Source organism: Artemia sp. Qi Xiang Cuo, unplaced genomic scaffold, assembly GCF_049724085.1.
Source record: "Artemia sp. Qi Xiang Cuo unplaced genomic scaffold, ASM4972408v1 HiC_scaffold_3007, whole genome shotgun sequence".
Taxonomy (NCBI): domain Eukaryota; kingdom Metazoa; phylum Arthropoda; class Branchiopoda; order Anostraca; family Artemiidae; genus Artemia; species Artemia sp. Qi Xiang Cuo.
The window spans coordinates 23,445-38,559 of record NW_028300402.1 but is presented as its reverse complement, the minus strand read 5'-3'; the positions used below and the strand labels follow the sequence as shown (position 1 = coordinate 38,559).

The following is a 15,115-nucleotide window of genomic DNA, read 5'->3' as shown; positions in this document are numbered from 1 at the left end:
TCTCAGTTCATCAACCAAATAACAATAAGGGGAATCGTCTTGCAGATTCTTTTCAACTTTTTGAGACAACACTAGAAGTTTTCCAAGCGTAGTAACAGGAGTCTTAATATCCTTTAACTTGGCATCAATGTCTTTCTTGAGCTCTTCTTTAAATTTGCTAAATAATTGTTTTTACTGCATCCTTGATTTTAATATCTATTTCAAGTAAAGCAGTTATTGCAAGTTCAAGTAGTGCAAGCGTTTTATTCACTATGGTGTGTATATCGGCTACATTTACACCACACTGGGCATTACCCTTACAGACAGGACTTTTCCATTTGTAACCTAATCTCCTCGTCAATTTAGTCAGAAGAATATGCTCAGATTTTCTAATCTCAGGAAAATCTGTGCATAGCCATTTTTTTTACCCGTATCACAGTTCATTGCGTTCGATTCTTCGTCTAGATTCTCGTCACAAGCTGCGCAAGTGTCTTTGCCTTTTTGGGCTCACCGGTTGTCCTTATGGCGGCATTGTTTAACTTTCATATTAAAGCAACCCTGGTAATGAAAATTAAAAATTAATAGGAACGTGGGAATTACTGAATGTTCAGAAGAAGGAGGATAACTGTTGGATAAATATCGTCTTTCTTAAGTTATATTTTACTGTGTTTTATCCTGCTTAATTATTTGCAATTTCAATTATTGTGCCTTAACTGTTTGCATTTTCAATTATTGTGCCTTTTCAACTATATGCATTTTCAATTATTATGCCTTATTAAAGCAGTGAGAATTTGGCTTGTAAGGTCAATATGAATATCCTAACCAAAACCCCCAGTAAACGTTGCCACCCCTTGTAAAATGGTCAATATATATCAAATCATATTATTGACCTACACATAAAGTGAATATACCACTCAATGCCTTTTTTTATGCTGATTACGAATATAATAATCATTCCTATCGGAAATCATTCCTATCAAATTTAGCTCTTTGAGCTCTTGAAAATGACAAAAAATAGGGTGTAAAAAGGCTAATATAGGGTGTAAAAAGGCTTTAGTCCTAACTCAATAATATGATTTGGTATATATTGACCAAATTGAACACATCTAGTAAATATTTGCCAAAATCTAGTAAATTTTTTGCCCTGTCATCTGAAAGCATTTTGTTGGGGAATCATACCAAAGGTGGTTGACTGTTGTCTCACTCATCCTATGTTATTTATCCTCTGGTCCCAAAACACAACAAACTGCTCAAGTCTTTTGGCATGAAATTCAACACTTTTGAAATCTGGTTTTTGAATCAAGATCTGGGCTTATTGGATCTGAATTTTTCATTTTATAACTACGGTAGTTATGCAATTAGTGAGAAGTAAGAATTTTATGTTTATGAAAACAACTTTTCCCTCAGAACTAGTAAGTTTTTCTCAACAGTAACAAATTTTTCTAATAGCACCAACTTTTTCATCAAAGATAACACATTTTTCTTAAAAGTAACAACATTTCTTAATGATAACAACTTTTTTGTTCAAAGTAGAAGATTTTCTGTCAAAGATAACAAATTTTTCTTAGAAGTAACAATTTTTTGTTTATGATACAATTTCTATTATAAGTGGCAAGTTTTTTCTTAACACTAACAAATTTTCTAATCAAAGTAACAGCTTTTTCCTTAATACTAAAAATCTTTTACTTAACACACTTAAATTTCTCTTAGAAGTAACAGGTATTTTCTAAACAGTAACAAATTTTTCCTAATAACGCCAACCTTTCCATCAATGGTAACAAATTTCTCTTAAAAATAACAATGTTCCGTCAGTGAAAACAAGTTATCTGTTAGAAGTAACAAGTTTTCTGTCAAAGATACCAAATTTTTCTTAGAAGTAACATTTTTTTTTGTTATGATAACAAGTTTTCTGCCAGAAGTAGAAAGTTTCCTTTACACCCACACATTTTTTTGTCAAAGTATCAACTTTTCCTAAATACTAACAAACTTTTACATAACACTATCAAATTTCTCTTAGAAATAACATTTTTTTGCTGGTGATAACACATTTTCTGCTTGAATTGTTTTTAAACAATATTGGGAAAACCGGCTCTCTCCATGGAAAATTCCAGTACTCGTGTATTATATGTCACTCACTCTGTGTAAAACTCAAGTACAAACCGGTTTCATCATTGCTTAAAAAATTGGGCTACATATTTACCCATTAGGGGGATGGGTAAAGTATAGCAGGCCTGCATGCAAAATGTGTTAGGTACAATTCTTCTGTATAGTAAGAAGTAAGAATTGTTTTCTGTCTTCAAACTGGCCAAATACTTTACTCCTCCCCCCCTTATGTGCAAATATATAGCCCAAATTATATATTTCTCATCTATTTTGTCACTTGTCTTGTTTTGTGCTAAGCTGAAAGAAACTAACAAAGAAACCAGTTTGTTTTCAAGTTTTACAAAGCATAAACTTGAGTGAGTGGCGTAAAATACACAAATAGTAAAATTACTTCCCCCTACAGAAAATGAAAAAAAAATCAAATAAAATTTTCAAATTTGGAAAGCCTTATTTTCTGGGGGGAGGGTATTTCCTGTGGGGATAAACGTTGGCCACCATTATTGTCATCCCTGGAAGTATGTCCATGGGACCTTTAAACTATTTTGGAAAAGTCAATATTCAGAAATTTTGATCTCCAATGCCAATGGAGGGGCCAGTTGGGGCAAGAACAGTCACAGAAGGGAGTTTCATCATTTTTTACCCTTAAAAGTACTAGAACATTCCAGGCTGGAAGCAACTGTTTAGACCTAATGAATAACTGGGAACACATTTCTTACATATTTGAAGGCAAATAAGCCAAATGACCAAAAGAAATCATATGAGGATGTTGCACAAGCAGATAAAATGCACACTAGCTAATTTTTTACTTTTGTTTTCATTTTGATGACAAAAAGATTTTACTAGCTTTCTCACACCAATGCACTTGTTGCAGTGAAAGCTGCAACATGTGTAATTTTTTGGCAACATCTAGTGAAATGGAAGCCAATCTAGTAAATTTTTTCACCCAAAACTAGTATATCCCAAATGGTCCCAGTGGCAATGCTGCCCCCAGTTCCAGGGTTCACCAATATCAGATGATTATCAGTCAACACTGTATATGATCAGTCAACCAAACACTAGTGTTGGTGGACAATATGGAAATAATGTTTGATGTTTCAGCCCCTATGTCATTCAGCCAGTATCAGGCTTGTAATTTTTCTCAACAGGTGCAGTGGCAGCCCCTGCAACAAGCTGTTCATGTCCCAGTAAGTAACTTTAACTGACAACTTAGTGCAGTCAGCATCAGTGGCTACAATCTACCTGTCAATAACAGGAGCCAGGTTCTTGATAATAATAATGGCTTTCCATCATTACCAGCAGACTCTGATGAAGATATGTTAAGTGTTAATCCTATGTTGGCAGAAGGAATAATAGACAGTAGTGAGGATAGAAAAATTAGATTCCTAAGTCTAGGATTGAACCCTTCTTTGGGAACAGAACAAGTAGGCCTAAGTTCTGGTGATCTGAGCACACAGAGTAAAAATAAAAAACAAGAAACTGAGTGAGCAGTTACAAACCATTGTGATATTCCTATAAATGAATTGTTTCTGACAAGGGTAGAATTTGAAGTTACAGATAAGAATCAAAAATTGGCAGATGAATTTTCTATACTTAAATCATTACAGGATTGTGTTTCCCCCATCAGGTTTGAATTTAAATCAAATAGAGAAGTAAATATGCTGTCAGTTTATGTCAATGCCAATGAAGAAGCAGAAAAAGTTCAAAAAATTCAATCAACTCAGCAGCAACAATTTAAGAAATTTACAATTAAATTTCTTGTGAATTATTTTTCTTGATTTAACAGTAGTTTACCAAACCAATCATGCTCAAAACCCTCCTTGGGGCAATACTGTGGTGTTTTCTTTGTGAATGGTGAAGTTTTCCCCACAGTAGAGTGCAGACAGTCTGGTATCATAGTGGTATCCTTTTCTTGTTTAGCTTAAAGCTTATTCCAATAGGCAATGCAAAGAACTCCCCCTAAAAAAAGTCACCCTGGATCCCACCCCAAATACTAATGAAATTGATCCATTTATGCCTCATCCTGGCTGGTCAAGGCTCACATGATAGTTCAAATTCTGAGAATAGGACAATGATTAGTGTTGGGGCTAATGTCACTATAGATGATAATGCGTTTCAAGAGATCCTTTCTAGGAGCTCCAAAAAAGAAATAATCTCCCCACTGAAAAGTATTTCCCCTCCCCCTGCCCAAGATTCTCCTTCCCAAAACTTAGGAATTTACCTCAAAATTTCTCCTATTACCCCGTTTGAGATAACAAAGATTACTACAATAAGGATTGCAATCTTCAAACTGTTAAAATCAACGTTCTCTCTTAACATTCATCATGATGGATCTTTGCTAATAGCTGTGCAAGATAAGAAATCAGCAGATATAATAATTAATCTAAAATCTCTACTGAATATCCCAATTAATTCATCTAAATGGAACCCAAAACAATCCACAACAAAGATAGTAGTGTACAATGTTCCCCCAGAAATACCTATTCAGGAGTTAAAAGAAGGGCTCTCAGATAGGGCTGGCAACACAATCCCTGTTGAAGATGTCATCCAACTAGGTAAACCCAACTCTAATGGCGTAAAAACAAGTAGATCTTTCTTATTTAGCCTACACTGAAGGAAAAAATTAATATCCCAGTTTCAGGCAAATCAAACCACACACGGAGTACAAGCCAAAGCCTATCCATTGCCAGAAGTGTCTCAAACTGGGACACGCAACAAACAAATGCAGCAAAATTCTCCTAGCCAGTAGTAATTGTAAAGGCTCCCATCCTAAAGAATTGAAAACTTGCAAACAACACTCAGCCTACATGTATCAATTGTAAAGGCCCCACATGAATCTACCAATAAATCACTGTGCCCTGCATATAAGAAGACAGCACTAACACTCCAAATAGCAACAGAGAATGCCATTCCATACCCTTTTGCTGCTATGGAAGCAAATGCTGCCCAACAACACCAAATAAAACCCATAATGAAATCAACCAAAACTACCAGGTCAAACACTCCCAATGCAACAAGTACCCCTTACAAAACACCATCCTCTAAGCCCCCTAGCTCACATCCCTATCAGACAGAATCACCAAGCCAACAAGCCTCCTTGTCCTGTGATATAAGGTCAGCCTGCCCCCCCCTCCCAAGAAGAAAAACTACCAGGAATTAATCCCGTAACTGACAAACAGGATGCACAACCAAACATGCAAAATCCAAATATAAGCTTATTCATTCTAAAGTGTAATGCAGTTCAGGCCATGAATACACAACAACTACAGAAAACAAAAATCATAGCTGAATTGGCAAAAATCTACATCCCTAATCATATGCTTATTCAAGCAAAAAAAGATCTTGCTTTACTATTAACAAAGCTCAACATTGATACACAGTCATTTGAAAAATAAATCAACAAAACAACACATATCAATTCTCCAGTGGAACGTCAGATCACTTTCAGAAAATAAGTTGAATTAACTAATATCTTTTATGGATAATAAATTCATTGATATTGCTTACCTCCAGGAAACTCAATTAGCCCAAAATCAACAAATTAAGTCTCTGGGATTTACTATCCTGAGAAAGGATAGATCAGCAGAGAGAAAAGGGGGTGGAGTAGCTTTAATAATTAATAATACTATAAAGTTCTGTGGCATCAACTTTCCATATTTTGTAAATGATGTTGATGTAATTGGTATCAGTGTTTGGCTGAATAATACCAAAACTTACATAATAAGCTTTTATAACCCTAATGGCCAAACCACAGTTGCCATGGATTTCTTCAGTTATATAAGTAATCCTAGCATGTTGAAAAATCTCATTATTTGTGGAGACTTTAATGCCCACAGCCTTTTGTGGGGGAAATAAACCAGCAAATAAAGCTGGTAAGTTCATTGAGTTTATGATTTCAAATAATAATGAATACCTGTTGCTACCCCTCCAAACCTGAATAAATATTTCAACCCCAAAAATGGCAGTTTCTCTACAATTGATCAACAAATTGTGTCATTAAATATTTTGAATAAAATTTATATAGATAAAATTGATAGTCTATGTACAGACCATTTTGCCATAGTTTGTTCTCTAAATGAACCTGCTGAAACTCTTTCATATGCCTCCAACTAATTAACACTAAAGCAAATTGGCCTATTTTCCAAAATAAGCTAAATCATGAAATTACAAGTTTCACCTAAAATTCATGCATCTCAAATACAACAGCTGCGCATATGCTGAAGTTTTGGCATCCTTACTAATAAATACAGCTAATCATGCTATCCCCAGGACAACACCCAGGAAAACCTTCCCCAAAGCATGGTGGACGAATGAGTGCCAAAATAAATGGAGAACAAAAAGGCACCTAGGAGAACATTCCTAAAAAAAACCATCTCCTACTACATATTTAAGAAAATTACAGTCAGAATCTAATCTAAAAAGGACAATAATAAATGCTAAATATAACTACTGGAATAATTTTGCAAAAAATCTCTCCAGAGAAACACATGAGCCAATTATCCATAAAGTCATAAGGCACATCTATGGGGGAAAAAACTTGCCCCAACCCACTCCTGTATGAGCTTATGCATAATAATACCCATTATGACAATGATAATGAAAAAGCAAAGTTATATGCCACTGTTTTTGTTAATAAGCTAACATCAAATAATTGCAGCAAAACTTCCCCAATTCTTATGAATCCAATGTTACCAACCTTGCCCAGGATCTGAGTATATAACCAGCCCATTTTCAATCCAGGAAATCAATAATGCAATACATCATATTAGGACCAAGACTATCAGCAGCTATGACAATATACACCCTACATGGATAAAGAATCTCACCCCTTCATATAAACAAGAACTTCTAAATTATTATAATCATGCTTGGGCCTCATCTAAGTTCCCCAATATCTGGAAGTGTTCATCCCTCCTACCAATTCTAAAGAAAAATAAACTGAAAAATAAACCGGAGTCTTATAGGCTTCTTATCATTACTCATGTGATGGGAATAATAATGGAGAAAAAGATCTATTGCCGACTCTTTTGGTTTGTTGAAAAAAATTATATGATACCTCAAACCCAAACTGGTCTCAGGAAACACCACTCCTCAGCAGATGTTTTTAAATTGTTAACAAAGGCAATCAACGAATCATTATCAAAAATAATGTCCTATTGGCAGCTTTCCTGGATTTTCAAGGGGCATATTACAATGTGAACCACAAAATCTTTCTAAATAAACTTGCAAGCCTTGAACAACCCCCCAAGCTAGCATCTTTTATAAAATATATCATAGAAATTTAAAGTTTCATTGTTTTTGTTTGTTCAGTCTCTTCGTCCAAAAATACCATAGCCAAAGGCCGCCATCAAGATGCAGTCATGAGCTTATTCCCTTTTGTACTCTATCTCTGGGACAAGAACCTCCCCCAAACAAATCTACAATATGCTGACTATCTGTTACTATGGAATTCCGGCAACACCTTTTAAATTGCACAGTCAAAGCTGCCAAAGTCAATTTTCGAATTTTAAAAATTTTCTTAATATTCAGATTTACACATTGCAACCACCAAGTCAAAAACAATGCAATTTGACCAAAAGCGAAATCATGTTATTTCAAGACTAACTCTAAATGGAACAACTATTCCAGAAGATAATCATATTAATTACCTAGGTCTCATACTTGACCAAAAACTTAGCTTCCACCTCCACATTTCAAACATAATAAAAAAAATGCTATAGAAAAACAAGAATGCTAAAGACTTCTTTCCACACCCTGGGTTTGTAAGGGGAAAACCTTACTCCAGTTTTATAAGTCACATATAAGACCCCATAATGACTATGGGCTCATCGTTTATGGCGCATGTGCAAAGACCCAGATGCAAAAAATTGAAACAACACAAAATGATACAATACGTCTCATATTTGGTCTTAGGAAACCCACAAGCACGAAGTTTCTGCTTATGGAGAGTGGATTAACAACAATAAGGGAGAGACGTAGCTTTCTCTTGATAAGACATCTCAAAAAAATTGAATCAAATAGCTCACACACCCTACATAATTGGTTAAGAAATCAAGCCATGTATAGAGGCATTGCAGATGAGTATGCCAATATTCAGAATAAGATCCCTCTAAACGAAAAGTTAACTGCAACTGCTTTCCTCGATTCCCCTCCATGAAATTGGTCAATTTCCATAATAAATACGGATTTCTCAAAGTAGACTAAACAATTAACCCCCATTGCTTTCATCCAGAAAAAAAATTGCTGAAATAAATACAATTACATATGAAACCACTTTCAAGTTTTTGTTGATGGGTCCAAACTGAATGAGAAGGTAGCAAGTAGTGCTTTCCTTCCTCACCTGAATATTGCAATGGGTGAGAGATTGTATAATAATGTATCTATAATGTCTGCAGAGTTAAATGCCATAATCATGGCATTAGAACACGTTATGAAAAACCAACCTTTGATTGCTAATTCAAATAGTATTATAGTTTATTCTGACTCTTTGTCAAGCCTCGAGTTGCTGTCTTCAGCTCCTCGGTATAAGTTGGATATTGATACTTATCATGGTCTAAGTATTATTGATAATCTTGCTTCAAATGGTATAAGAACTTATCTTCAGTATGTTCCTAGCCACTCTGGCATAAGTGTTAATCATCAGGTAGATGAAATAGCAAAAAAATTCTATAAATATTGACCATCCAAGTGGGAGACCAATCCCCATTAGAGATATTAACCAATGGAGACTATCAGATATTATGTTTAATAAGAATAATCCTAATCTTTCCCCCTTTCCCAACAAGGATTTTTCTAAAATTTATCATAGAAAACGTTCTGGAACAAATGGACTATATTTTCTTGCATTCTCTTATCAGTTTCCTAATTCAAGTGATTCAGTTCCCTTGTCTCCTCTTTGCAGGTATTGTAATATGAAAAATGAAACAATTGACCACTGCCTATTTGAATGTAATACGCTGACGTCTGCACAGCATACCTTGCATTGTAAACTGTTAAAGTGCTTCAAACACCACAAAATCTCACTATCAGCCAAGAACTTAGCTGACTACACCTGCACACAGAGCACAGAAATCAATATCTATCATCTTATATTTGAGCTCCTTGAGTCAAAAGATTTGCTGAATGATATCTGAGGATATATATCAAATTGCAGGCAACCAAGCCCGTAGCTCTGCCTAACCCACAGAGTGAATCAAAACGAAAAGGGTTAATTAGTATTTACTGAAAAACCCGCCTGTTGTAATAGAAGAAGAAGTAGGTGGTAATGTCTGCAGAGTTAAATAGAAGAAGAAGAAGTTAAATGCCATAATCATGGCATTAGAACACCTTATGGAAAACCAACCTTTGATTGCTAATTCAAATAATATTATAGTTTATTCTGACTCTTATCAAGCCTTGAGTTGCTGTCTTCAGTTCCTCAGTATAAGTTGGATATTGACACACTTATCATTGTCTTAGTATTATAGATAATCTTGCTTCAAGTGGCATAAGAACTCATCTTCAGTATATTCCTAGCCACTCTGGTATAAGTGGTTATCATCAGGTTGATGAAATAGCAAAAAATGCTATAAATATTGACCAGCCAAGTGGGAGACCAATCCCCAATAGAAATATTTACCAATGGAGACTATCAGATATTATGTTTAATAAGAATAGTCCTATTCAATTCCCCTGTCCCAATAAGTATCTTTCTAAAATTTATCATAGAATTCTTTCTGGAACAAATGGACTAAATTTTTTCGCATTCTCCTATCAGTCTCGTAATTCAAGTGGTTCAGTTCCCTTGTCCCCTCTTTGCAGGTATTGTAATAAGAAAAATGAAACAATTGACCCTTGCCTATTTGAATTCAACACGTTGACCTTTGTACAGCATACCTTGCATTGTAAACTGTTAAAGTGCTTCAAATACCACAAAATCTCACGATCAACCAAGAGCCTAGCCAACTATACCTGCACACAGAGCACAGAAATCGATATCTATCATCTTATATTTTTATTTCCTTGAGTCAAAAGATCAACTGAAAGATATCTGAGGATATCTAATAAATAACAGGCAACCAAGCCAGTAGCTCTGTAACCCACAGAGTGAAGTAAAAAGGAAAAGGGGCTAAATAGTATCAACTGAAAAGCCCGCCTGCTGTGAAATAGAAGAAGAAGGAGGTGTTAAAGTATAAGCTCAGAAGAAGGAATATACTAAAAGAGGGATTATCAAGGGAGTGTCCTTGTATTTGAGTGATGAACAATTAAAAGAGTGCATAGAGTCATCTGTTCAGACTACTGAGGTTATATGGCAGAAGAAATACAGCAGAGAGTCAAGGAAACTTGAAGATAGCTATGCTGTTATGGTGGTGTTTTCTAGCAATTCTTTGCCACCTATTGTGTGGTGTTGTGGTGGGAAAAAGGAAGTTTTTGTATATAATTGTAGAATTCTTCATTATTTAAAATGCCAACATTGTGGTCATCTGCAGTAATACTGTACAGCATATGAGCCAGTATGCTTAAGATGTTCTGGAAAGCATGAGTTCATGAATTGCCCACTCAAAAACAGTGATTCTACAGAAAAAGTACAAACTTATAGATGTGCGAATTGCAAAGGTTGTCACTCTTCAACATCTAGGGAATGTCTTATCAGGCAACAAAATAGAAATGTATTACTGATGGCAGAAAAATACAACATGGGATACAAGAGAGTCCAGTTTGTGTACAGAACATATGCACAAACAGGCTGCAAAGAATCCCTCAGCCACAGCTCATTGAGTCTGAAAAGTAACCATAATACATCAGAAGTAGATATTCTTATGCCTATTGTTTTAGCCTTGGCCGTCACACCTGTAATTTTTCAAATACAGGATAGCAGTATAAACAGCAGAGTAGATCATTTATGCAAAGTTATCCAGGCTTTGACCAGTGTAAAATTAGATAGTCTCAAAATTAGAGGTGCTATTTTAAATTTTCACTACAAGGAACCAGAACAACTAACAATCTGAAGATAATAACATGGAACTTACAATCATTTCTTAGAAATAAAAAAGAAATCTTCCTAAATCGTATGGGTGATGAAAATATTGACATCTTCTGTATGCAAGAAACTTGGCTTCAGAATAAAATATTTCAAAAACTATATCCCTACCAAATTATGAGGGAGGACAGAAGCAGTGGTAATGTTGGTGGTGTAATGATAGGAATACAGAAAAATATACATTTTGTTCCACTTATAATGCATTCTATGAACTCTATGAATAACGAAGGAATAGAGGTAATTGGGTGCAATGTATCCATAAAAGGTAAAAAACATCTATATATAATTAATATTTATAATCCTTCAGGAAACAATGACATTGGTACCAAGTTACTTGCTTTAGTCAGTGAAATCCCAGACCGGAATGCTCATAGTATTACTGCTCAATTATAAACCAAGCTGGAACCAGTGGGGAATATCTACTCCTAAATAGCACATTTTGTTTATTGACTCCCAAAGGTTTAAGAATAAGGCATAATTCCCAGAGGTTAACATATACCACCATTGATCTTCAGATTTGTAGGCCCAATATTGCAACTAAAGCAAATATACCTGTTTTAGATTCAGCATCTTTTATAAGTGACCATAATTGTATCTTGATTGAAGTAGCCCAGCATCTAAAGAAAAAGAAGAGTCATGGAAGAAGTTTCTTGATGGCCTTGACTTTTTTAAACCATCATCCAATGTTTTCAGATTTATAAAGTCAATGATCGGTACTCCATCAGCTTGCTCCAATCGTCCTTTATATTTGAATGGTCACTAGTTATAGATGAAGACAAAGTTAAGGCAGGATTGGAACTTCTCAAATGCACTGTTGGTCACCATGACCTAGACTCTGAGGGAGATGTACATACTATCAAACGGTTCATGGTAACAAACTGTAAGTAAGGAGCAACCTGGCTCAATAGTAACCGAAACTCTAAAAATCGGAATTTTTATACCAGTAGATGCATCAAAAGAATCGGATCTTTATGCTGATTTCAAGTTTTAAGTTTCATCAAATATAGTGTGACCCATCAAAAGTTACAAACCTGCAAAAATTTGCCTTATTTAAAAAAAGGGGGAAAAACACCTTAAAAGTGACAGAATCTTAATGTAAATCAAACCATCAGATTCAGTATAACAGAAAACCCCACTGTAGATGTTTCAAGCTCCTATCTGCAAAAATGTGAAATTTTTTGTTTTATGCCAGAAGAAAGATAATGGATGCGTATTTAATTTTTGGTAGGGGGGGGGGTGAAGGAGAGGGTTCCATGGGAGGATCTTTTCATGGAGGATGTTTCCTTGGGGGAAGGGACATTTCTATGAAGGAGTTGCCAGATTTCCCAGCATCATTTAAAAAACGATCTGAAATTAAATAAAAAAAAACAAGCTTTTCAACTGAAAGTAAGGAGCAGTAGCGTATCCAGGGGGGGCGGAGCGGCCCGCCCCCCCCCCCCCGAAATTTTTTTTCTTCTTTTGTTTTAAGTGCCAATATAGTAAGTTCCGAAATGTTCACGCTTTTAAGTTATTTGCAACACCCAATCTTTTTTTCATTTCTTGTTAAATGACTATCCATTTCTCCAGCAAGCTTATATCATTATTTTATCATCAAACATGCAGTCACCTCCTGTAATCAAACAAGATGTCAAGAAATTTTTCTCCCTATTTAACCCCCGCACCTATCAGCACCAGCTTCTCTTCAACGAATGAATTGTAATAAGAAATTGGACTAGTAGGTGATGGTTTGTTCTAAGTTTTAAACGTTGTTATAATTCCAGTGTAAGCTAAGTACTGAAACGAACCGATCACATGAGGAAAGAAAGAGAATTACCTTAAATCGCTGGTCCAGCGAGATAACGTGGTTTTGAGCCTCCTGTAGAAATCTCGCTGTCGGCGTTCTCGCTTGATGCAAGCGAGAACTGTTGGCGTTCTCGCTTGATGCAACGTGGGGCATGCAGCTTCTTGGTGTGTCCTCTTGTGGTAGTTGAGAAGGACGGGGAAAAGACATGACTTAATAGGTCATTTTCTAGCACCTTACGAGTTGCTATTACGTCACCTCTTTTCCTACGGTATACCAAGGTAGGAAGTTTGAGTAAGGTGAAACATTCCTTGTAAGATTTGTCTTGGAATGCAGAGATAAGCTTAGTTGCTCTTATTTGGACACTCTCAAGTACTTTCACATCCATTTTATAGTACAGAGAAGCTAGGGTCATGCCAAATTCCAGGTGAGGACAGACCATGGCTTTGTACAGTTTCATAATTGCTTCTGACTTCCTGGTGGTAAATTTTCTCATTATGAGGCCAAGGGCTTGGTTTGCTTTTGCAACTTGAGCTCGTGTGTGGCAGTGAAACTTCAGCTCATTGTCAACAATAACCCCCAGGTCCTTCTCCTCACTGGCTGCCTCAAGCTGGGAGTCTTCTATGTGATATGCAAGTTTTGGATTATTGCGTCCAAGATGTAGAACTTTACATTTTAAGGCATTGAACTGTAGACACCAATCCTATGACCATCTAGATAGTCTGTCCAGATCTTCTTGCATAGTTGATAGATTTAGGTCGTTCTGGGCCAGTACTAGGAGCTTGCAGTCATCAGCATATAGCGTCAAAGGATTCTTCAGGTTCGTTGTACAGTTATTGATATACATGCTGACAAGCTTAATTAGTTCTAGTTAGTTCTTGTATCCAGATACTAATATGAAACTCGTGCCTTACTTGAAGAGCGGTTTCTAGGGTTTTTTGTTTGTAGAAATCTCACCGGCTCTGCAGTAGTGAAACAAATCATCAGCCAATGCATTGTGTTCGGCTTAAAAATGGAGCCATTTGTGGGGGTTGGTTTTGATGGGGCCAGCAACATGTCAGGCTGCTATTCTGGTGCACAGGCAGAAATTAGGAAACAATATCCGCATTTGATCTACACCCACTGTGCATCGCACAGCTTAAATTTGGCTTTATGTAAAACTAGTAGGGTAGCACTTGTTAGGTCAACCTTTGCTACTATACAGCAGATTATATCATTTTTATCATCCTCACCAAAAAGATCAAATATGTTTGTAGAAGTGGTCACTGTCGTTTGTCCCTATAGTCCTGTGAGGAAGCTTGTGAAGTTGTGCGAAACGAGATGGGTGGAGTGTCACGATTTAATTTTAGTGTTTATGTCTTTGTATTGTGTGATTATTTCCGTGTTTGCGGAAATAGATGGTAGCATACGGTGCGAAACAGAAGTTATTTCAAAACCGAAGGCATTGGTTTCAGAAGCAACCGAAATTAGTTTTATGTTCACTATGGCTATGCTAGAGTTTGTAAGTGCCATAATGCTCTCTGTCTCTAAGGCGCTGTAAGTCGAAGATTTAGACTTAATTGAGTGCTGTCGGCATGTTAAGCTATGTTCTGATACTTTACTGCTGTCAAAACAAAATAATTTTTAAACAATTTTTCAGAAAGCCTATGAGCTTGAACAAGAGTTAAATGCGGCTCCGGCTGTTCCAAGGTCTATCTGCCGAAAGTCCATCAACGATAATGAGTCCATCAAGGTTTTTTTATCGCGAGTCATTGTTCAAACCTTACTTTGCTTCACTTATTGAAGAATTTGATCAAAGATTTTTGCGCCGCCAGGAGGCATCTTTCAAAATCGGAAGGCTTTTGCCAGCTAAGAGCGTGTCATTAAAAATTAATGAATTTGTGAACGCTGTTGCTGTTTACAAAGGATTTCACGGGGGTAGACGTCTGGTGGAATGTGAGTTAGTCCTTTGGAAACAGAAGTGGCTCGGAATGTCTGAGAAACCATCAACTGTTGCTTCGACTCTTGCGTCATGCGATGCAAAATTTACCCCATGCATTCGAAGGCTTTTGAAGATTTTTCAGACATTACCAGTGACTACCGCTTCTGCTGAGAGGAGCTTTAGCTGTCTTAAGCGATTAAAAACCTATCTGCAGAGCTCAACGGGCGAGGAGCGTCTGAACGGACTAGCTCACATGACCCTGAACCACGATATCCAGGACGATGCTGACCAAGTTTTTGATCGATTTGCAGCCAAA

At 36.2% G+C, this 15,115-nt stretch overlaps 1 protein-coding gene across 1 annotated transcript in view; it reads left to right on the top strand.

The window, feature by feature from the left end:
• Positions 1-545: 545 nt before the first annotated feature.
• LOC148938720 (bis(5'-nucleosyl)-tetraphosphatase [asymmetrical]-like) overlaps positions 546-15,115 on the top strand; it is a gene marked incomplete at its 3' end in the record, with an annotated part of 37,820 nt that continues 23,250 nt past the window's right edge. Inside the window, exon 1 of the mRNA XM_089107592.1 lies at positions 546-631. The remainder of the gene's footprint in view (positions 632-15,115) is intronic.